This window comes from Natrix helvetica (genome assembly GCF_964273705.1).
Source record: "Natrix helvetica genome assembly, chromosome: 3".
Classification (NCBI taxonomy): Eukaryota; Metazoa; Chordata; class Lepidosauria; order Squamata; family Natricidae; genus Natrix; species Natrix helvetica.
In genome coordinates this window covers 85,165,582-85,187,689 of record NC_138549.1, presented here as the reverse complement: position 1 = coordinate 85,187,689, position 22,108 = coordinate 85,165,582, and the positions used below count along the sequence as shown (strand labels likewise).

Sequence of the window (22,108 nt, the reverse complement as noted above, 5' to 3'; positions counted from 1 at the left end):
CTTCTGTGATTAAAATGATTTTTTTTTACCTTGAATGTTATTTTCATATTTTGTTATTTTTATTTCAGACATTATTGAATATCCAGACAATATTCAATATTGACAACTGATGTACCATTTAAGCATTGAGCTAAATGTCCATGGAGATTCTCAGTCATCCAGGTCATGACTGTCCCAAAGGTGCTTTTTTCAAGAGGCAACTAGATTTTCTTGTTTTCTCTGAAGACGTTTCACTTCTCAGGCAAGAAGTTTCTTCAAGAAGTAAAACATCTTCAAAGAAAACAAAGTCCAGTTGCCTCTTGAAAAAAGCACCTTCGGGTTAAGCATTGAGTCTGCTTCTCAGGTCCATCCTCAACTCCCTACCCTCCACATCTCATTGTGCATTTATCTTTTGAAGATATGAACCTCACATTGGGGAAGGAGGGCAGGTCACTCTATTCCGCAGCATCTCTGTATCTTCTGGCTGCATCCATGAAGGGGATACCATTTTCTGAGTTGCCACAAGGAATGGTGGCGTCTCCAAAATGGCAGCTCCTACTTCCCGGATGCAGCTATGTGGCCCAGGCATTCAACACGCTGTTCAGCTTCCCTAACATGGTTTGCACAATGCTGTGGAAGGATTTACAAATACCTACAATGGAAGAACAGGTGGTGAAGCTGGTGAAATTGGCAGAAATAATGAAATTGATAGCCTTGATGAAAGAAACCACATTGACAAAATGTCCCCGTCCCCCCTACTTGGAAACCAAATTTGGACTTTTGTGAGAAACTGAAAGAAATGGAAACTTGATTTGGGGATTTGATTATTACAATTATATGGGATTATGGAAATGACATATATATTAATCTTTGAGTAATATTTTAGTGTATTTTTTATTTATATCTGTACCATATACCCTATACTTATTTTTGTCTCTCCTCCCCCTTTCTTTTTTGCACTTTCTCCCTTTTTCTTTCCTGAACCTTTTCTTTTTCCATTTTTTCTGTATTTCTTTTCACTTGGGGGAGGGAAAGTGAGCTTGAGTGTGGGAGAGGGAGAGGGAGAGGGAGAGAGGGAGGGAGGGAGAGAGAGAGAGAGAGAGAGAGAGAGAGAGAGAGAGAGAGAGAGAGAGACAGAGAGACAGAGAGAGAGACAGAGAGAGAGACAGAGAGAGAGAGAGAGAGAGAGAGAGAGAGAGAGAGAGAGAGAGAGAGAGAGAGAGAGAGAGAGAGAGAGAGAGAGAGCAGTCTCCATGCAATCTGAGATGTACTTTCTTAAAATCTTGGACTATGCATGAATATAACTCCTCTTCTGCATGAAAGCTAGAAAAAGGAGGCGATAGAATGTGGGCGGGGTGGTGGTGGTGCTCTATGTATTTTCAAGAGCTTGTGTGTTTGTGAATCATGCTTTAACTACACCCACTATAATCAAAACCATATAAAGCATCGCCACAGCTAGTGAGCCTGGACAAATCCATATTCTGTGTTTAACAAGCTTGTCTCTGCCTAAAAACTTGCTCTCATGAACTGAATGGTTTTAGAGATCTTTCTGTTTGAAGTCTCCAAGAAATCAATTCATCAAATGCTCTTTCAGCAGGCAGACAGCCTGTACTAATTGTATAATTTCATTACATTTTATGGCCAGCCAGAGCTGTTGGCTTCCCATGTAATGCAAAGCAAGGCTAAACAAAAGTAGGTTGAGTTTGCCTAAATAAACAGCATAATACATCAGGCAGTTAAGAAGCCAACTGAGAATTGCACTCTTTAATAATTATTTAATAATGATTTAAAGCTATGGTTGGATGCCTTGTTACCAGTTTAGTCGGAAAAGTTGATTTCCTAAGGCTGAAGGAAAGTCTTTTCAGAGTTCTTTTTGCTGAGCACCCAACATAATGTATGAAATGATAATATAAAATGTCAATTCCAGTAAGTGTAATAAATGTACTTAGAGTAATTAGGAGAGAGAAAGAGAGAGAGTGAGAGTTAGAAGAAAGTAAGTGCTGCTGACTCAGATGCTCACATAGATCCAGTTCCTTTTCACAAAACAATGCAGAGACGTTTTCCCACAACGTAGTGATATCCAGAGATTTTGGACTATGCTATCCCTAATCCTTCAGTATGCTCAAGTAATGCTGGATAAACATATCTGCAGGGCACTAGGTTGAATAAAATTTATATACATTGCTATATTAGAAATCTAGCATGTGATTTGTCAGTGCTTCATGTTATTGAGAAAAATCACACCTTATGCTAGGACAGAAGACCAGTTCCTCCACTCCCCAAAAGAACCAAGATATTGTGATCAGACAGCATGTGTAAGACTTCACTGCACAGATCATTCCATCCCACATGTCGCATTCATAGGTGGCCTTCAGGGGTGGGATTCAGCCGGTTCAGACTGGTTTGAGCGAACCGGTAGTTCTGGTGAGCATTTGGCCCCACCCACCTGCCCCTGCGCTTTTCTGTCCTATATTTCCCTGTTTTTTAGCTCAGCTGATTCACATGGCACAGCAGATTGCCGTGTGTCAGCTGTTTTACTCCGGCGCTGACATAGAAGGTAAGTTTGAAGCTTTAAAAGATCGTTTTTTGAATGCTTCACGCATGTACAAAGCACTCACTCACCAAACCAGTTGTTAAACCGGTTGCATTCCACCACTGGTGGTCTTCATTATCCCACACCATGTATGCCTTCATATATTACCACACCTATTACTGCAATCATTTATATAGACTAACATATTTTATGACTGGAATAGCTATAAAGGTTCTCTAAATATTAAGAATTGGAGTAACTGATTTATGGTTAGATTTCTATTCCACTATTTTTCCCAGCTCAAGCTTACATGGAGACCTCCAGTTTTATTCCCAGAATTACAGTTCTGTGAGATAAGCTGGACTGACAGGGAAAGCGATTGATCCAAAACCACACAGTGAATTTTCATGGCTGGGGATGGACTTGAACTGGGTCTCTTTATCCAAGTCCATCATCTTAGCCAATATATTACATTGGTTCTCAAGATAGCTTTTAACAGATTAAGAACAGATCCAAGTAACTACGGAGAAATCCAAATAGTTGTCTGATTTTAGGTGAGCTCCTGATGGGTTAGCTGTTTGGAATGGGAGTATAAGGGCCATCAATCCTACTGTTCCAAACATTCTTGAGCGAATAGTAGAGTAGAATAAGCACCAAGGAGTTGAAGGTATGCTGAGATCATCACAAGAACCCTGTCATCAAAATTTGAAACATTGGCAAGCATCTAAGATAGCACCTTCTCGGTAGCACCTGTTTAGTGTAATTCTCTTCCAACATACAGTTGTCTCCATCTGTTGTATTTTCAGGCAGATTTTTAAAACTCTTTTAGTTGGAAAAAAAAACAACAACCAGAGGGAGGGATTGCATTTGTTACTGATGAGTATACATTAATATCTCATCTTTTTCTACCAGTAGACAAAAATATTGGGTCATGAAACCAGAGAAGAGTTTCATCCAATAACCAATATTATAAATAACCCAACCTAACCCTCAGAGACATTAAAACATTGCTCTCCTTTTCTCTAATAGCAGGTCTTGCTCCCTGTTGTCCCTATTTCACCTTGCTTGTAAGGTTTCGCCTCGCTCTGGACTCCTGACACTAACCGTGTCAGCATCAGGCCGATCCATGTGGCAGGAAAGCAGCTTGACTGAGACAGCCACACAGCCAGGCGACCGAACCCTTCTGGGCTTTCAAACGAAGCGGCAGTTGATTGCGATGTCTCCTAGCTGCATATTCAATTATGCCTGTTTGCCTAGCCCGGTTTAAAATGCAGAGGCATTATAATTCAATCACAGGCCTGTTCCCCAGTGTCACACTTTTTCCAAACAGCCGAAATAACAGCATTATAAGGACCAAGAATCAAATTCGTTCTTCAGAAACGACGTTACGTTTTACCAAATGTCAGAGGAGAACACGGACAGTCTGTCTCTGTTCCTTCCCAGCTCCAACCTTTTCCTTCCCTTGGGATGAGTTTTTCTCTTCTCTTCTCCTCTCCCCTCTCTTCCCTCTCCTGTCCTCTCCTCTCCTCTCTCTCTCTCCTCTCTCTTCTTTTCTTTATTCATTATCGGCTTTTTACTCTCTTGCTTTCTAGCAGATATTCTCAGTTACTCCGGGCCCCCAGATGCTGAAGTCCACCAGAGCCTGAAGGGAGGGAGATGGTGCCCAGTTCTGTTCAAGGACAGAATTGTTTCTCCTCTCTGATGGTGGTTTTACTCTCCTGGTTCTTTCTCTTAATTCTCCCTGGCCCCTGATATTCTGCAAGGCTGACATTTCCATTTATACTCAGCATTCTTTTTATTGCTATTTAAGCTGGGCACCTTTCGTTTTGTTTCCTTTCCTCTCTGCTGCTTGCATCAGTACTAAAAGCAGGGAGAGGGGAGGGAGAAAGGGAGGGAGGGGGGAAAAGAGAGAGAGAGAGAGAGAGAGAGAGAACATGCCAGTTGTTTTCATTTGAAATCATCTCTCTGCAGATATTATCTGTAATGATTGATCGTCAATAGGAGGGTTGTTTTTAATAGACTGGGTATAGTGTAGTTCAGGCAGCAGCACTAGGCCAACCACAGCATGATATTGCTACCACCATCCTGGGAACACATAATTCATGCTAATACGCAAGGACGTATTGTTAGGAGCCTAGGTTGATGGTGAGATTATTAAGCAGCCTTCCATATTAAGAAGGATGAATGGTGATTCCCATTAATAAAGCTTTTGCATATATTTTGGCCTCTCGATTTTTCACCGGCTGTCAAGATTCCAAACAAAACCAAACAAAGCAAAATTTTGCTTTTCCTTCCTTGACCAGCTTCTTAATTTAGTACCATCCTAACTAAGGTGGGCTTTTTTCCTGCTCACTATTATTATTCTTTCATGCCTTTCCAGCTCTCTGAATTACAGTGGCTTTGATACCTAGTTAAAAATAAAAAGGGGGGCTCCTTTCTGGCTGAGGAATTCCAGCAGTTGAAATCCACACATCTTAAAATTGTTGAGGTTGAGAAACACCGATCTGGGCAATGTAACAGATGTGGTTAAGTCATGGAACTGTGCTAACCATTTCATGGTCTGCCTGTGTAACATGCCAAGATTTTCCCCAATTGTGTTGCACTGTTACATGCTACATGCATGAACAAAATGTGGATGGAAACCTTCATCCACATTTGTACCTAAGCAATAAAGTACCCAACATTGCAAATAATGATTCACATTTGCATGTGTTTAGCACTAGCACTTAGACATATACCACTTCACAATGCTTTTCAGCCCTCTCTAAGCGGTTTACAGAGGCAGCCTATTGCCCCCAACAATCTGGGTCCTCATTTTACCCACCTCGGAAGGAAGGAAGGCTGAGTCAACCTTGAGCCTGGTGAGATTCGATCTGCCAAACTGCTGGCAACTGGTAATCAGCAGAAGTAGCCTGCAATACTGCACTCTAACCACTGCACCACCGCGGCTCATTTAGAGTGCTTTGTTTGTATTATATAGTAGAAATACATACAAAAATCCTGTATGACTCACATAAGAACAGCATATAGCTCACAGAGTTGTCTCAGCGTAGAGGCGCCGGTGGCTCAGTGGCTTAATGATGCTGGAGATGGTCTTAGCTTTGGCAGTTGGAGCCCAAGCACTGCATGGCAGTAGTGAACTCCTGTCACGCACCTCAGCTTCTGTCCACGTAACAATTCAAAAGCATGTTCTATACGAGTAGATCAGGGGTTTCAAACTGGCAGCCCGCAGACCAGATGCATCACACATAGGCCACACCCACCCCGCTCCACGAATGGGGAAAACATTATGAAACTTCACATGATGGCAACGTGACACACCGAGTTTGATACCCATGGAGTTGATAGATAAGTACCATTTTGGTGGGGAAGTGAGTTTGTGCTCTGTGTAGGCAGTCAGGTTCCTGATGGCTCTGAGCCTTTCCGGTTGTGGTGCCCATTTGCGAGGCAGGTCTGGGAAGGGAAGGGGCCTTGGGTGACACTACAGGAAGAGCCTCTCATCTTTCTTCCCAGTGCAAAGCCAGCTCACCCTCCTGTGGTGCACCTTGGGAAGAGCACAAGCATGTGTGCCCTATATCAGCTCTGATACCTTGGCAAGCCAAACTATTACTCTGCAATATCTTTGTGGTCTCCTGGTTACTGTACCAATGCCATAAGCTAATAATAATAATAGCTGTCTCAATATAGTAAGAATATGAAGAGGAAAATATTTCCATTTCAACAGAGCCAGGTCTACTGGTAATATTCCACTTTAATGCTACTCCAACAGCCAAAGTAATTCCACCAAACACAATATGGTCATTTTTCCCATGCCTTTCCACTATAGAACTTGTCAGTCCTTTGGGGTGTGACAGATCAGGAAACTGGCTTCACAGGAAGATTAGAACTTTATTTTATTGAAGCGGGCTGTACTAAAGATTGACTACCTCCGCTTCTTCTTACCTCCCAATGAATCAGAGAGGAGTCTGCCTGAGTCTCTCCCAAGTGCTATCTTCCTTCCAAGGATTTAGGGTATATTTCAGTCCCCTTTGCTTATTCAGTATAACAGTCCTTCCTATTTCCCTCGAGATCATCTCACCTTAGCTACACCCAAGTCACAATCCCTTGTTCTCGTTATTCACCTCCTGCAGACCAAGACGGCACTGATGTCCAGATAATGTATCCATTCAGTCATCTACTTGTGGAACTCCTGGTGGTCAAGAGCTGCAGTTTTTGTATGCTGTTGTCTTTTCACACCTCGCCCAAACACTGTTTGCTAAGATGGAGAAAAAGATTGAAGCCCCAACTCAATCACACCGCTACTGTTTCTTGCTGAAGACTCGCATTCATCTCTTCCGAATACCTGCCAAAAGCACCCCATGAAAAGGACAAATGTAAGATGCAAAGGATGTAGGAGTTTATATCTACAGAGCTAGTTTGGTCCAGTATTTAGACTAATGGGAAAATCTATCCTCACTCTAGGCATAGAATCCAGCTGGGTGATTTTGGGCCCAGTCACCCTTTATCAGTGTAAGAAAAAAACAATGTCAAAGCATTTCCACAAATGTTGCCTAGAACTCCACATGGACTTCTCCATGGAATCGTCAAATCTGACTCCAAAAAAAGAAAACATCTTGCATTCATATATTGACTCAGGACCAATTAATGCTTGTGACTCCAGACAGCATATAATACTGAGGGTTAACGTTTTGTCGTTGTATGCCAAAAGCGCCTGTGTGACAGCATGTGCACCTGCCCGCACCTATAATGGAATGTGCACACAATCCCCTGCTCCCCCTGCCCCCCACATATGCACGTGTGACTCCATGTGACCTCCGGCCTCCCTGTGCATGCGCACGCAACCCCCCTTGCGCCCCATTTTGGGTCTAACAGGCCTCCCTGCAGTCTCCTGGGAGCAGAAATGAGCCACTGGGGTCCCCACGCTGCACCCCTGCACTCCTGCATGCATGTGCAGGCCCCACACATATGCACTTATCTCCCGCATGTGCCCCACACACGTCCCGTGCATGCGCGGCAGAGACCTAAAAATCAGCTGGCTGGCAGGAGGCGCGCGCTTGCGCAGTGAAACTGAGCTGGGGCAACAGCTCACGTGCCCATAGAGAGGTCTCTGCGTGCCACCTGTGGCACGTGTACCATAGGTTCGCCATCACGGGCATATAAATTCTCTTTTTCTATTGGAAGATGAAGTGAGTGTACTCATTTCTCATTCTTCAGAAAGGGGGATGCAGATGTTCAGTCCACGTTGTTGCCCCATCAGCTATTGTAGCTGAAAGCTGAACCAGTGGAACAATACGTGGGCTGGATACAGGGGTGGGTTCCTGCCAGTTCTAACCTCTTCTATAGAAGAGGGTCCACAAATCTACAGTGCCGTTTAGAACCGGTTCTGTTAGATTCAGGCAACGAGAAAACAGACTCCAGACGATAGTGACAACAACAGCTCTTTATTTAGTAGTAGTAGTGATCCAGCTTGGCTTGGGGTCTAATAGCTCCCCTTTTATAGGGATCGGGCACACCTCCCGTCCAATCAGAACAACCCCTTGTTCCCGCCCTAGTGGCGGACCTGAGTGGAGACTTACAGCGGTATATGCTAATATCTAACACCCCTCCCCTCTTAGATGGAGTGTTCCGGTTAGTGACAAAGTCCTGTAAATATGCCGGTTTCTGCCTTACTCGGGTGGACCGTCGAAGTTCGGGTTGAGTTGGAACGGGTGTGAGATCGGTGTGTTCCTCTTGTTCCGTTTCGCTGGCAGGGGATGGTAGGTTCCCCTCGCTTGGAGGCTGTTCCGCTCTATCGTTGATCTCTGGTTCCACCCCAGGCTTCGTGGTGCTGTAGCCCTCTGTGTTCGGATATTCGGGTTGTTGCATTTGCTGATTTTCTGACGGAATGAAGTCTTCGTTTGCTGATCGTAGGTTGGAGTGCGTTAGGCGACCCCGGAGTTGGTCTATGTGCCTCTTCCAGTTCGTCCCATCCTCTAGTTCCAACAAGTATGATCGAGGACCCGTGATACCAATTACCTTTGCCGGAATCCACAGCGTCCCCCCTGCATAGTTGTGGGTGTATACTGAATCCCCTATGCTAAAGTTCCGAATTTTGCTTGTGGAGTCTGGGGGCGATGTGGCAGAGTAGTTTGGGTGAAGCCGGTCCAGGTGAGACCGTAAACGGCGACCCATGAGGAGTTCAGCGGGGCTCCTTCTGGTCGTGGCACTAGGGGTGATATGTTGGATTAGTAAGTAATGGTCAATTCGTGTTTGCCAATCACCTGGGCCCATCCTAGCGAGGGCCTCTTTTGCAGATCGCACCATTCTCTCCGCCTGTCCGTTCGATGCCGGATGGAATGGCGCGACGAGGGCATTCCGAATTCCCTGACTCGCTAAGTATGTTTCAAATTGCATGGCCGTGAATTGGGGCCCGTTGTCAGAGACCAGGAGGTCGGGCAGGCCGTGAGTGGCGAAAAACCGCCGTAGTACCTTAATGACTGCCTCTGCCGTGATTGAAGTCATTAGGACTACTTCCAACCATTTGGAGTATGCATCCACAACTATTAGAAACGTTTGCCCTTGGACTGGCCCTGCAAAATCAATGTGTATTTGCGACCAGGGTGCTTTCGGTTTGTCCCATTCCGTGGCGGGCGCTTCAGGGGGGGCTGGTCTGGACTCTTGGCACGGATCACAAGTGGCTACCCATTCCTCTATCTCCTTGTCCATGTTTGGCCACCAAACGTAACTCCTAGCTAACGCTTTCATCCTTACGATCCCTGGATGCCCAACATGCAAAGCCTCTAAGACATTTCTCCGCAGTGCGTATGGAACAACAACTCGATCCCCCCACAATAAACAACCTTGTAAAACCGACAGTTCATCGCGCTTAGACCAAAACAGTTTGAATTCGGGTCCCACATTCCCTTTGGGCCACCCCCTCCATACCCAAGTTTGTACTTGTCTGATTACGTTGTCCTTAGCAGAAAACCTAGCAACGTCCACAGAAGAAACTGGCCCTGAGTCCAAACAATCAATCAAAAGGACCGGTATTTCGGGAGTGGGGTCTGTTAATAGTTCTGGTAGTGGGCAACGGCTGAGTGCGTCTGCGTGCCCTAGTGTGGAACCCGGTCGATGTATCAACTTGTAGGAATACGCAGCCAGGAAAACAGTCCACCTGGTCATGCGCGGGGAGAGTGAGACCGGTGTGGGGCGGTTTCCCGCCAAAAGACCCAGCAATGGTTTGTGGTCTGTGATAAGTTCGAAATCGCGGCCGTAGAGATACTCGTGGAAACGTTTGACTCCAGCCACAGCGGCTAATGCTTCCCTGTCCATTTGGCTGTAGTTTCGTTCAGCCGATGATAAAGTCCTTGAGTAGAACGCTATGGGTGCTTCGTTTCAGTTTGGCATTCTGTGGCTGAGTACTGCGTCAACGCCGAAAGGTGATGCATCGCAGGTCAATACCAGTGGTAGGGTTTGGCTGTATTGGATGAGTAGCGAGTCGGTCGTGAGCAGGCGCTTGACTGCGGTGAAGGCGGCCGCCTCGGAGTGTCCCCAGGTCCATTTCGCGTTCTTGGCTAGGAGTCGGTGTAGCGGCTCAGCGACGGTAGCTTTCTGTCTTAGAAAAACGCTGTAGAAGTTAAGAAGTCCGAGGAATGCCTGCAACTCGGTCTGATTTCGTGGTGTGGGGGCGTCCTGGATCGCCTTAATTTTCTTCGATGTTGGGTGTATACCCAGTCCATCGATTTTATACCCCAGGAATTCTATGCTAGGGACGTTAATTTGGCATTTTTCCTTTTTTAGGCGGAGACCCTTTTCTCTGATTCTGGCCAAAACAGTTCTAACACGTTTTAATAGTTGCTCCTTGTTTGCAGCCGACACCAAGATGTCGTCAAAATATGGGACGACTCCTGGTATGCCCTGCAAAAGCTGTTCCATGACGCTTTGGAACAGACCTGGAGCGATGCTTACGCCGAATTGTAACCGGTTGCATTTGAAAGCACCCCTGTGCGTCACTATAGTTTGGGCCTCCGCCGTGGCGCAATCCACAGGCAGCTGCTGATACGCTTGTGCCATGTCTAACTTCGCAAATATTTTTCCTGGCCCCAACGAGTGCAATAGGTGTTGGACTACGGGCACAGGATACGCGCTCTGTTGTAGGGCGACATTAATTGTGCATTTATAGTCCACGCAGATGCGGACTGACCCGTCTGGTTTAACTGGGGTCACGATGGGGGTTTCCCAGCGCGCGTGATCCACCGGTTCAAGGATCCCTTGCTCTACGAGCTTATCGATTTCTTTATCGATCTTGGGACGGAGCGCAAAAGGCACTCTTCTAGGTTTGAGTCGGATTGGCGCCACTTTTGGGTCTAGATTGAATGATATTGGCTTTCCCACATACTTACCAAGGCCGGGGCTGAACACATCCTCGAACTCCTTAAAAATTTGCTCAGCGCTGCTGTTCTCCATGGCGTTGATTCCGGTGACTTCTAGCCCCAGGGCTTCGAACCAATCCAGTCCCAGGAGGCTCTGTAATGGCGCGCTGGCGACGGTCACGGGCAGCTGGGCTATGATGTCTTTGAACAGGACCCGAAACGTGCCTTGACCCACGATGGGGACCCTGTTCCCCTGGTAGTCTCGTAGCAGGATGTCTGGTGTTCGCAGTTGGCACTTCTTAAGGCTCGGAATTGCTTTTTTCATGGCTGACCATGAGATGATCGTCAGGGATGATCCCGTGTCGACTTCCAGCTCGCAAGGGGAGTCCTCCAGGAGGACAGTGAGTTTCAGCTTTTTAGGCCGCTTTGTGCGGACCTCACCTATCGTTGTGAGATAGGTTCTCATGGGTTCTCTCTGGGGATACTCTCTCTCAGTTTCCTGGGAATACTCTCTCTCGGCTCTCTGTGAATACGCCCTTTCAGCTCTTTGGGAATACTCTCTCTCGGCTGACTCCCTCGGTTCTCTCTCTGGGCGCCCTTTGTGTTTCCGCCAAGCCCCTGGGTTGGGCTTCTGTCTGCGGTACATAGGAGGCTGCCATTGTGTGGCAGGGACTTTGCTCCAGCACACTCGTGCGATGTGCCCAAGTTTGTCGCAATGCGAGCAAACAACGTTTCTGAAATGACAGGTAGACCGGGGGTGGTTCCCTCCGCAGCTTGCGCATGGTGGCAAACGGAATTCGGGTTTTCCCGCCGGTCTTGTGTGACTGCTCCGCATGCGATGACTGTCTTCGAATTCGCTGTCCTCAGCCTCTTGATCGGTGGCCTCATAGTGCACCTTGGCTTGTCTGGCTCCCGGCTGGATCGCGCTGTATCCCCGTTGTATTGTTTCAGAAGATTTGTCCGCTGATTCAGAAGCTCTCGCCTCGTCTAGCGCGATTTGCAGGCTTAGGTTGGGTTTAGCCAACAATCGTTTTTGTAACAAAATGTCTTTTAACCCGCATATCAGGCGATCCAGGATTTGCTCGTCCAGATCCCTGAATCCCCAATGCGTGGCTGCTTTCCGAAGTGCTGCAACGTACTGGTTGATAGATTCTCCCGCCTTCTGGTTCCTCGTGTTGAATCCTTGGTGGGAAACATGGCGGGAAGGTTTTGGCGCGAAATGTGTTTGCAGCGTCTGTTGCAGCGCCATCCATGTTACCGCCTGGATGGGGGTTGGCTCTGAGAGATCCCTGGCCGTCTCGAAGACCTCTCGGCCGCAGTAGCTTAGGAACATATTCTTTTTCCGGGAGTCCGGTACTCCCGTGAGATCGTTTGCCTCGAGGAAACACTAGAATCTCAGCATGTAGGATTCCCAATGCTCGGCGATTGGGTCGTATGGAGTTGGAGGAGCATGCATCGACATCTTGTCTGCGTTCGAATTTGCTGCGCTGAGATGGCTGCCAGAACTTCTGCCAAATTCCGGGGCTGGATTGGATCCGTAGATTTTGGAGGTAGCTTCTTCGTCCTATCTGTCTCTCGATCCCACCTTCGTCGCCAATGTTAGATTCGGGCAACGAGAAAACAGACTCCAGACGATAGTGACAACAACAGCTCTTTATTTAGTAGTAGTAGTGATCCAGCTTGGCGTGGGGTCTAATAGCTCCCCTTTTATAGGGATCGGGCACACCTCCCGTCCAATCAGAACAACCCCTTGTTCCCGCCATAGTGGCGGACCTGAGTGGAGACTTACAGCGGTATATGCTAATATCTAGCAGGTTCCAGCTTCCTCCCCCCACCAATCCACACATTATCAAGATGAAGAGCGAGAGGAGGAATTCTGGGAGTTGAAGTCCACAAGTCTTAAAGCTGTCAAGTTTGAACACCCCTGGGGTTTTTTTCCTAAAGGGTTAGGGGTGCAAGGGTAACTTGACAGCTTTAAGACTTGTGTGCTTCAAATGCCAGAGTTTCTGAGCCAACATTTTGGTTGCTAAGCAAGAGTGTTGTTAAGTGAGTTTCACCACATTTTCAAATTGGCCACACCCACCCAGTCACATGGCTGGCAAGCCACTCCCACTCAGTCACATGGCCGGCAAGCCACTCCCACAAAGCAGGGCACACCTACAGAAGAGGTTCTAAAAAATTTTGAAACCCACCACTGGCTGGATATTAGTGGACAGGTGTGATCTTGGCAATAGAAATGTGTGACCTTTCTCTGCAACATTGAACAGGCTTTGTCCTGCAAAAGAAGGAAGCGTACTTTTGCAAAGGAAAGGGTACATGGGACAAATGGCCCCAAAGTTATAAATGTACTATTTCAGCTCAGTACTACTTTGGGCAAGCTTGATATAGGAGGCTATCAGAGATTTATAACCTTCCGTGTGTTCTTTCTGGGTGCATAAGTGACAGGGGCGAATAATCAGCAACGGACATTCTGTGGAAGAGGAAACTCTAATGAAAGAAAGATTGTATTGCCTAAAGGGCAAATTTGCAGGAAGTAAATTCTGAATCCCCCCTCCTTTTTTTTTTTTAAAGAAAAAAGAGGCAGGAAACAGAATTTAATGAAATAGCACTAATACCCTTAAGATTTCATTCTAGTGAACATTAAAGGCTGCTTTTGCCGTATAATTTCCATTTTTATCTAACAACGAGAATATATGTAGTAGAGTGTAATTACAATCTACTCTGCATGGTGTCCATCCCTTTGATTTTTTTTTGGGGGGGGGGGTCCAATTTATGTGCTGTTGGCAATTAAGCATCTCAGGGCCACAAAACACACAAACAAATGCTTACATGTACAGAGGTAAATATCCAGCATCTAAGTGATATCAAGTACTTTGTTTTTAATCTACCAGAAGTTGTTCTCTCAACAGTTGCATTATTGAAGAATTACATTTTAATTCCGTTCCATGCTGGGTCTGGCTGGCTATTTGGATTAAAGGAACACAGTATAAAGGTTATAGGCCTCATCTCTGCTTCTGTCCAGAGTAAACTGGAAATTATCCACATAACGTTGAGGATGATCAGAAAGTAAGCAAAACTAGTGCATAGCAAAGGTTCTGTGGGTCATCCACGAACTCTTCCAATAAAGGAAAATATTTGAAGCTCAGGGTTGAAAAGAGGGGTCCCCTGGTGCTCTCTGAGTTTGGTTGTTTTCTTGCAGACGTTTCATTAACCAAACTAGGTAACACCATCAGTGTTAGTGCTATCAGTGCTAAAGCCCAGCACTGGTGATTGGTTTGGGTAATGAAACGTCTGCAAGAAAACAACCAAGCTCAGAGAGCACCAAGGACCCCTCGTGAACTCTTCTCCTCCTCCCCCCTCCCCCCCACCGCTTCGCTGCTTTTGTCATGTATATGAAAATCATTATGCAGTTTAGAAAACAGGAGATGAAGTGAAAGAGGAAGATCAGGGACCTGCAATACATTAATATTCCACCAGCATCGAAGATATTTCCCTGGAGGGGCTCCTACAGGCCACGCTGTTATTACAGTGCCTATCCATTATCTTGTGCTGTACTTGGTATTAAGACAATAATGGAGAAAATAGGATTATGTGCAGATGATAGGAAATGGGAAAGCAATTCAGAAAGATAGGAAATGAATGGGGACAGGGCTCTTTCATCAAAGGCTGAGGCACTTCCTATAGGGTAAAAGAGAAGATGTAAGCCAAAACTAAAACTGTATGGACTGGGCTGATTGAAAAAAAAAATATGTTTACATATCATCAGATGCGTTTCACCTTTCGGATAGAGACTGTCACCATATCCTTTCCCAGTAATGAGGTGGGTTTGTCTTAAAAGATGTTTTGTTTTGTTTTTCATTCTCAGATCTCAAGAGAAAGAAAGGAACCAGCGCTGGCTTTACAGAGCTGTAAGGTGGCAAATTGACAATTTCAAATTGTCAGGCTATAAAACCATGAAAGACACTTGAGCATCTTCTCTAAGCAGTTTCCTTTATTGTTCCTCACCTGTAGACAGGAATCTTGCCAAATTAAAGCAGACAATTTTGAGTAGTTCGGGGAACTGGCAAATACCACCTCTGACTGGCCCCACCCTCATCTATTCTCTGCCTCCCAAGTCCCAGCTGATTGGGAGAAAATGGGGATTTTGCAGTAACCTTCCCCTGTCATGCCCACCAAGCCACGGCTACAGAACCGGTAGCAAAATAAAAATAAAAATGAATTTCACCACTGGCGGAGATCATTCTGAAAGCCATCAGCCATGTCCACCATTGACTCTTCTGCTCCTCCTCCCTTCAGAAATGTTGGCAGGGATATTCAAAGAATTGGGGGGTCAACATCATCAGAATAGGGAATACTACAGAGGCAAGCTCAACCTTGCCCTTTTAAAAATGTGTGTGATGCATGTTAAAAGGAGGGAGAGAGTTTTGATTGCCTGGTGGTCTCTGTCATTTGACGCTGTTGTTTCCCCTCACCCCATGAGCAATTGGAAAAGAATGATAACACAGGGTGCCCCCCCCCCCGTTTCTGCTGTTTTTCATGTATTGGTTGTCAATTCTGTAGAATCAGAGTGATCAAGTGTTTGAAGCTAAAATAAAAGATGCTGGGCAACATATAATTTCCTGTGAAAAGTTAGCAGCAGAAAAGGAATACAACAAAGGAAGGAATATGTGGAAGTAGACACTAGCTTTCCAAAACTCACAAGAATATTGAAATATCAGACGTGATGTTTTCAGAAAATAGGATTCTAGCAATATATTACTTGCAGAATTCAATTATATTATCCACAGAACCTTTCAATACAGCTTTTGTTGGGTTGTCCCTTTTAACGGATGGGAACATTTGCTCCCCGTACAGAAGAATACGGTGAATGGGAGAAATTGAAATATCGGGGTGTGGGGTGGGGAATCAGGGAAAGTTTTCTTCCTTTTGCACTAATTGCTTACCTGGAGTTAGTTGATGAACAATTATTCAGACTTGCAATGGCTCCCTCCTTTTCAGTCTGAAGAAATAATGCCCGTCATACCATGTTGTATAGCTGATTGTGCCATTCAGCTCAGAAATAAAATGTCCTGAAGATTCCTGATCTCTTCGTGTTTCAAAGATCTGGCCTAATTGGTAGAGATGTCTGACATTACAAAATCAGTGGGACCCCTGTTTGAAAGTTTGCATTATTGCACAGCTAATAAATTAACCAAAGCTAATGAGTTTGTTTGGAGAGCAAAGAAGGGCAGTATCGCCTTACAACATGATGAAACACAGACGGGACCAGATTGTGTCATTTACGGACATCTTTCTGGCTCACTTCTTCCTTTCTTTTTAATTAGAACAAAAGCAAGTACACATTTAGTGACAAGCAATGCTGCTCCAACAGATGCGTTCCCTCACAGAACAGTGTTTTGTTTTAATGGTGCTCATTCTTGACTTTAATTATATTCAAGTGCAACCAAACTGAGATTAACAGTGTGACAGAATTCTAAAAACAAAACAGAAGGGAGAACAAGAAAACACACCCAATTAAAAACAACCGAAACAACAACAAAAAGGAGGCACTGAGGAGACAACGGATCTAGCCAGCAACACTCTGGGTCCTGTTTCTCACACATCATCCTTCAGGGTGCCTGTGTAAGCATCTAAAGCTACATTCCCAGGTAGACTTCAAAAAAAAAAAGAGATTACCTTCAGGCAAAAGTCTCTGTATTTGTCTAAGAGGGGGAAAAAGTGAGGACAGTGAAAAACTTTATTAGAGATTGCCATGCTGGCAAAGATTGAACCACATCGGACCAAGGGAGACAGATTTGGGCATAATAGGAGATCTCAATTCATCAACCACTGAGGTTGCTTCTGTCCTTCCCTTCTTTCACACGCTTAAGACTTCTGTTGGTCCTTCTGTTTCAACCATGGCTCCACACTGCTCTCTACTGTTTTTTTGACAGTGCCAATGAGTTGATGCTGAGAAAATTCTCGCAACTATAACTTGAAATGTTTTCCCATCCTCATTTAACTTCCGAATTTATCCAGTCAACTCTAGTTAAAAACAGGACCGAGGGTGGTGTGGAGCTGAGACCAGCTGTTCATTTTATTGAAGTGCCGGAGGTTTTTTTCCCACCTTGTAGATATTTTACAGGTCCTGACTAACAATGCCAGATGTTTGTTAATTTAATAGAGCCTTCTCCATTTCAAACAAGGGGAAAAAATATTGAATCTTATTCTAGGACAGAGTGCAGATAATGGCTTTTCAAAACCTTCACTCTCACTATAAAAATAAACAGGAGGTGGGACACTTAGGTTTTTGTTACCTTTGGAAAAGGGACTTGCAATGCTTTAGCAATAATTCGCTTTATTCAAAATTGGAGTTTTTATTTGGCTCACTTTCTGGATATTTGGCAGATGAGGCTTTTATTGTGCAATTGCCCTGCCTCATTTAGAGAACTTTACATGACACCTTCCGTGTTTTCTAACCCGGTTTTCACTCTTTTCTTTTCTTACCATAGGGGGGAATAATCTGTAAATGAAGAAAATGATTCTTTTACAGCCTCATTTACCTTTTAAAAAGCAAGCCCCAGGATGCCACTCAAGTACTGATTTTGGCTCTAGTCCCAGCCTTAACCTCAACCTCCCTCCGTACAGAATGTTTAAAGCATTCTGTCCTTGCCAAGTTCAAGGAAGGTAGAGTGCAATGGGCTACATTGGCAATGCCTAGCACCGTGATGGCGAACCTACGGCATGCTGGCATGCGTGCCATCGTCCCAGGTAAGATCTCCATGGCATTTGTTTCGTGAGCTTCTGTTTCCCTGCAAAGGATTAAACAGAAGCTCACAAAATAAAAAAATCTGATCTCTTGCCGCGCTGCTGGTGTTGGGATGCCCCACCTCCTGCCAGCCAGCTGGTCTTTGGGTCTCTGCTGTGCATGCGCGCATGTCCACATTCACGTACACCTTTCCGTTTGGGCATGCACGCACATAGTTTGGGCACTCAGTGCCTAAAAGTTTCGCCACACTGGCTAGCAGATATAGAACTGATAGCCAGGATGAAGGGACCAGCTGAAATAATGTATGGGGAAATATTATTCTTTGCAGATCATTCCCTTGGATGCCCCCTTACCTCGGATGGGAGGTAGGATTTGGAAATATTCCTCACCTATGAAACAAGACATTCCAACCTTAAGACAATATGTAAAACCCCCACAAATAAAGACTGCAGTATTTGTTACAAGCAGAAAGCAATCAAAGATTTTTTTGGTCTCTACATTACAAAAAAAAAGTTGAGACTTTGGGGAAAGTTCAGAGAAGAGCAACTAAGGCATGGAGACTAAAGCATATGAAGACTGGTTGCAGGACCTAGGTGTTGGCTTGCCTGGAGAAAAAAAGGATTAGGGGTGACATGATAACAGTATTCCAGTGTTTGCGGGGCTGCCACAAAGAAGGGGCCAATTTATTCTCCAAAGCACCAGGGGGCAGAACAAGAAACAAGGGATGGAAACTAATCAAGGAGATAAACAACCTGGAATTAAGGAGAATTTTCCTAATAGTGAGAACAATTAAGCAGTGGAACACTTTGCCTTCAGAAGTTCTGGGTGCTTCATCAGTGGAGATTTTTAAGAAGAGATTGGACAGTCACTTGTCTGAACTGGTATGGAGTCTCCTGCTGAGCAGGGGGTTTGGCATAGAGAGAGAGAGAGAGAGAGATGTAATATAAACAGAATATATATCTATATATCTCTATCTCTATCTCTATCTCTCTATCTCTATCTATCATCTATCTATCTATTGCATGGTAACATTTTAATAAGAATTATTCCTAATTGAATGAAAGCTTACCAAATTTAGACTCATTTCTTTCATAAATGTACAGATTTTTTTTATGAATTTGGTTTAACTCTTTGCTCAAGCCCAGTTTAATCATTTATCCTAGCTCATTCGGCTAGATTGTTGGTTAATCTGCTTTTAGTATTTTTTGTTTCTTCTGTTGTTGTTATAGCTATTATCAATGTTTGCATGAAGATGGATGAGCAGTTGGCCTTGTTCAATTATGCCCCTGCTTCAGAGGGTTTTTTTCCTGCAAACTGTGCCAATTGTTTGCAAGTGAAATATGTGGTGGATTTCTTCAACAAGCCTATCTTAAAATAACTGCAGGCACAACCTGAACTTGTTAAAAATATTGGGCTTAGATTTTACAATCAAGTTTCCCAAATGTGATTCTTCCTAACAGGACAACGGGGCTGTAGTGGAGAGAGTGAAGATGTCTCCACTCTTTGTGAAAAAAATCCCAGCAGCAGTAACCTTGAGGTACCTAAGCATTTTTTTTTCAAGCAGCATATTAAGTGGAGGCAGTGCCAGAAGCATTTATGGAAGAAGAGGTCAATAAAAGGCAAGGGGACAGGAGCATCATCATGATCCAAGCCCTATCTCTTTTATGCCTCTGCATATGCACGGCAGTCTTTAAAATCCAGGCTGCAAACTGCAAGAGTGTCTGCAGAGTTTTATTTTGATGTCCAGGTATTTCACCACAAAACCCAAACAATGTGTGGCTTGGTGTGCTCAACATTCAGCCTGGCTGCTGCTTTTTAACCACAACGAAACAGGGAGTTGAAGATCACAAATGGTTAGGAATGGCCACCGAGGATAAGAACATGAGCTTGGATGCTCCAAATAAGCATGAAAATAAAATAGGAAACTTATGTTCTTAAATATCCAGACTTTGGTGTTAATCCCAGAGATGCTTGGGAAACTTGCCCTGAGATCATCATCCTTTTAATAATGGTTGGATCCTGTGTAAATGAGATTAGCTTGATAGTCTGTTCCTGGGAAACAGCAGGGAAATGAGCATTCCTATCTTTTATCATAAATTAGAGGTGCTACTGCTAAGCACAAGCTAAGACGCTCAGCTTGACGATCAGAAAGGTCGGGCAGTTCAGCGGTTCGAATCCCTGGTGCCACGTACCAGAGTGAGCTCCCATTACTTGTCCCAGCTTCTGCCAACCTAGAAGTTCGAAAGCAGGTAAAAATGCAAGTAGAAAAATACACACCACCTTTGGTGGGAAGGGAACAGTGTTCTGTGTGCCTTCGGTGTTTAGTCATGTTGACCACACGACCATGGAGACGTCTTCGGACAGCGCTGGCTCTGTGGGTTTGAAATGGAGATGAGCACCGCCCCCTAGAGTCAGGAATGACTAGCACATATGTGAGAGGGGAACCTTTACCTTTACCTTTAACCAATTAATAACTCTGCATTCAGGGCTAATTGGTTAACTGGCATTTTCTCCATTCTTCCTTGAATTGCTTCTTACCTTCCATCCAGAAATGAGGAATAACCAAGTAGCTATATATAAGCAACAGCTGTTTGAGTTTTATTTTTAAAAGAATTCCCTAAAGAAATAGCAGTAGCCAGTTGAAAGGAAACAATTCAATAATGTACTGTATTTTGGATTTCTAGGAAGAAACCAGCAATAGTGCAAGTGGTGGGTGTATTAGATTACATAGAGGATATCTGAATTCAGATTTTCACTTGGCCAATTAATGTCATTGAGAAGCATAAAAACCCCAAGTTGTGATCTGTCAATCTATTGTTAATTTTGGAGGTAGCATCAGGCAAATACCCTGTATTTTTAACTATCAGATCTCATTCATTTTGATGAAAGAGAATTTGCTTTTGAGATGCCTTCTAAAGGAGAAGAACATTGTGTAACAGTTCACGATAGTGTTCTTCTCCTATTTAACTGAAAGAAAACAAGATTTGCGTAGAAAGATCCTCTTTTTCATTATCTAATCATCTTTCCAACATTTGTTAACCTTCTTTTCTTCCCATTCATTTTAAGGGAAGACCACATGAGGAAACTTCTCCCACTAAATATCTTGGAAAGGAGAGCTATTGACATCTGTGGGGGTGAGCCCCGATCTTGAGGAATTTTGCAGAAAACCCATCCAGATGGTATTTTTGCCCTCCAATGTGCAGGAGATTTCATGGACTCAAAGAATCACAAAATTAAGGTTGTTAGGACACTGAGTGTCCAGTCCAACTCAATAGTTTCTCAATACATGGCTTTTGTGTGCCTAGTTATAATAAAAGGTGAAACATTCTGCATACTTCCTTATAATAAGTGTAAAATTATAATGTTATAAGTATCTTTCTCACAGAATAGAAAAATGATATTTAGAACTCTTTGGATCATTCTCCTCTGTGAAAGAGATACCTACTAAATAATGAAAGGACAAAAACTATATAGTTTACTTGTGTGGTTAGGTTTTTTCAAAATAAATATAATCCAGGGCAGTAATTTTCACTGGCATTGTGTTGCACAGACAAAGGAAACTCATCTCTCTCCAATTTGTTGCAGGGCATATCTGCATGCATTTTATGGGTGTGAAAGAAAGCATCCATGAGCATCAGTGGAATTAAGCTAAGACTTAACTGCAATATGCATCCTGGAGAATGGTATTTTCTATGGGATCATAGTGGAAAGGCCAAATCATACCTTTCTACAAACTGCTAGCCCAATTACGGTAATACTCCTCCTCCCAGACCAGTGTAAATTGAAAATAAAACATCTAGATGATAACCATGCAAATAATGCAACACAGACTTTCTCTTTGAGGGGCATTAAGTCCCGTTACTATATTTTGATTAACATAGGAGAGTAAAAAAATGGCTGTAGGATTATGCCAGCAAACATTCCTCACACTAAATTAATAGCTACCACTTCTTCCAAGGGTTATATAATAATTTACTACTGCTTTCTTCCCATTTTGACATATGAGAAATGGGTATTTCTTTTATTGGGGATTCTCGTTAGCCAAAGTTCTCAGTTGGTGGATAATGCTACGGTCATCATTCCCACGTCAAATAGCATGACTGGAAGAAATACAGGCATAAAAATTCTGACCATATAATCTTCATAATCTGAAGTCTAAATAATTTCCTACTAGACTGATCTGGTCATCACATCCACTCATCTTGCTCAAAACCATTGGCCATATTGGTTAGACATTTTCCATGCTGTAATTCCAGAACAATTAGAAGGTGGGAAAATTGATTGACATCCTCATAAATCTTCAATAGCACAAAAAAAAGGATCAACTCCTTTGCTCAATAGAGTACTTTCCAAATGTAAATAAGTGAATCCTTAACAGGCAAAGATGACTTTTATCATCAAAGGAATTCAGAATTTCTTTCAAAAAATGTTAGGGGTCCCCTCTCCCCTTGCATACCGTGACATGGATTTTATAGAGATACATAATACCTGAAGTGT

General features: G+C 44.0%; 1 long non-coding RNA gene across 1 annotated transcript in view; it reads right to left on the bottom strand.

Annotated features, from left to right (window-relative positions):
* The window catches only part of LOC309389172, a 46,689-nt gene that overhangs the window by 13,322 nt on the left and 11,259 nt on the right, over positions 1 to 22,108 (bottom strand). The window contains exon 3 of the long non-coding RNA XR_014174908.1: positions 15,807 to 15,971. This is a non-coding gene — a long non-coding RNA (uncharacterized lncRNA). The remainder of the gene's footprint in view (positions 1 to 15,806; positions 15,972 to 22,108) is intronic.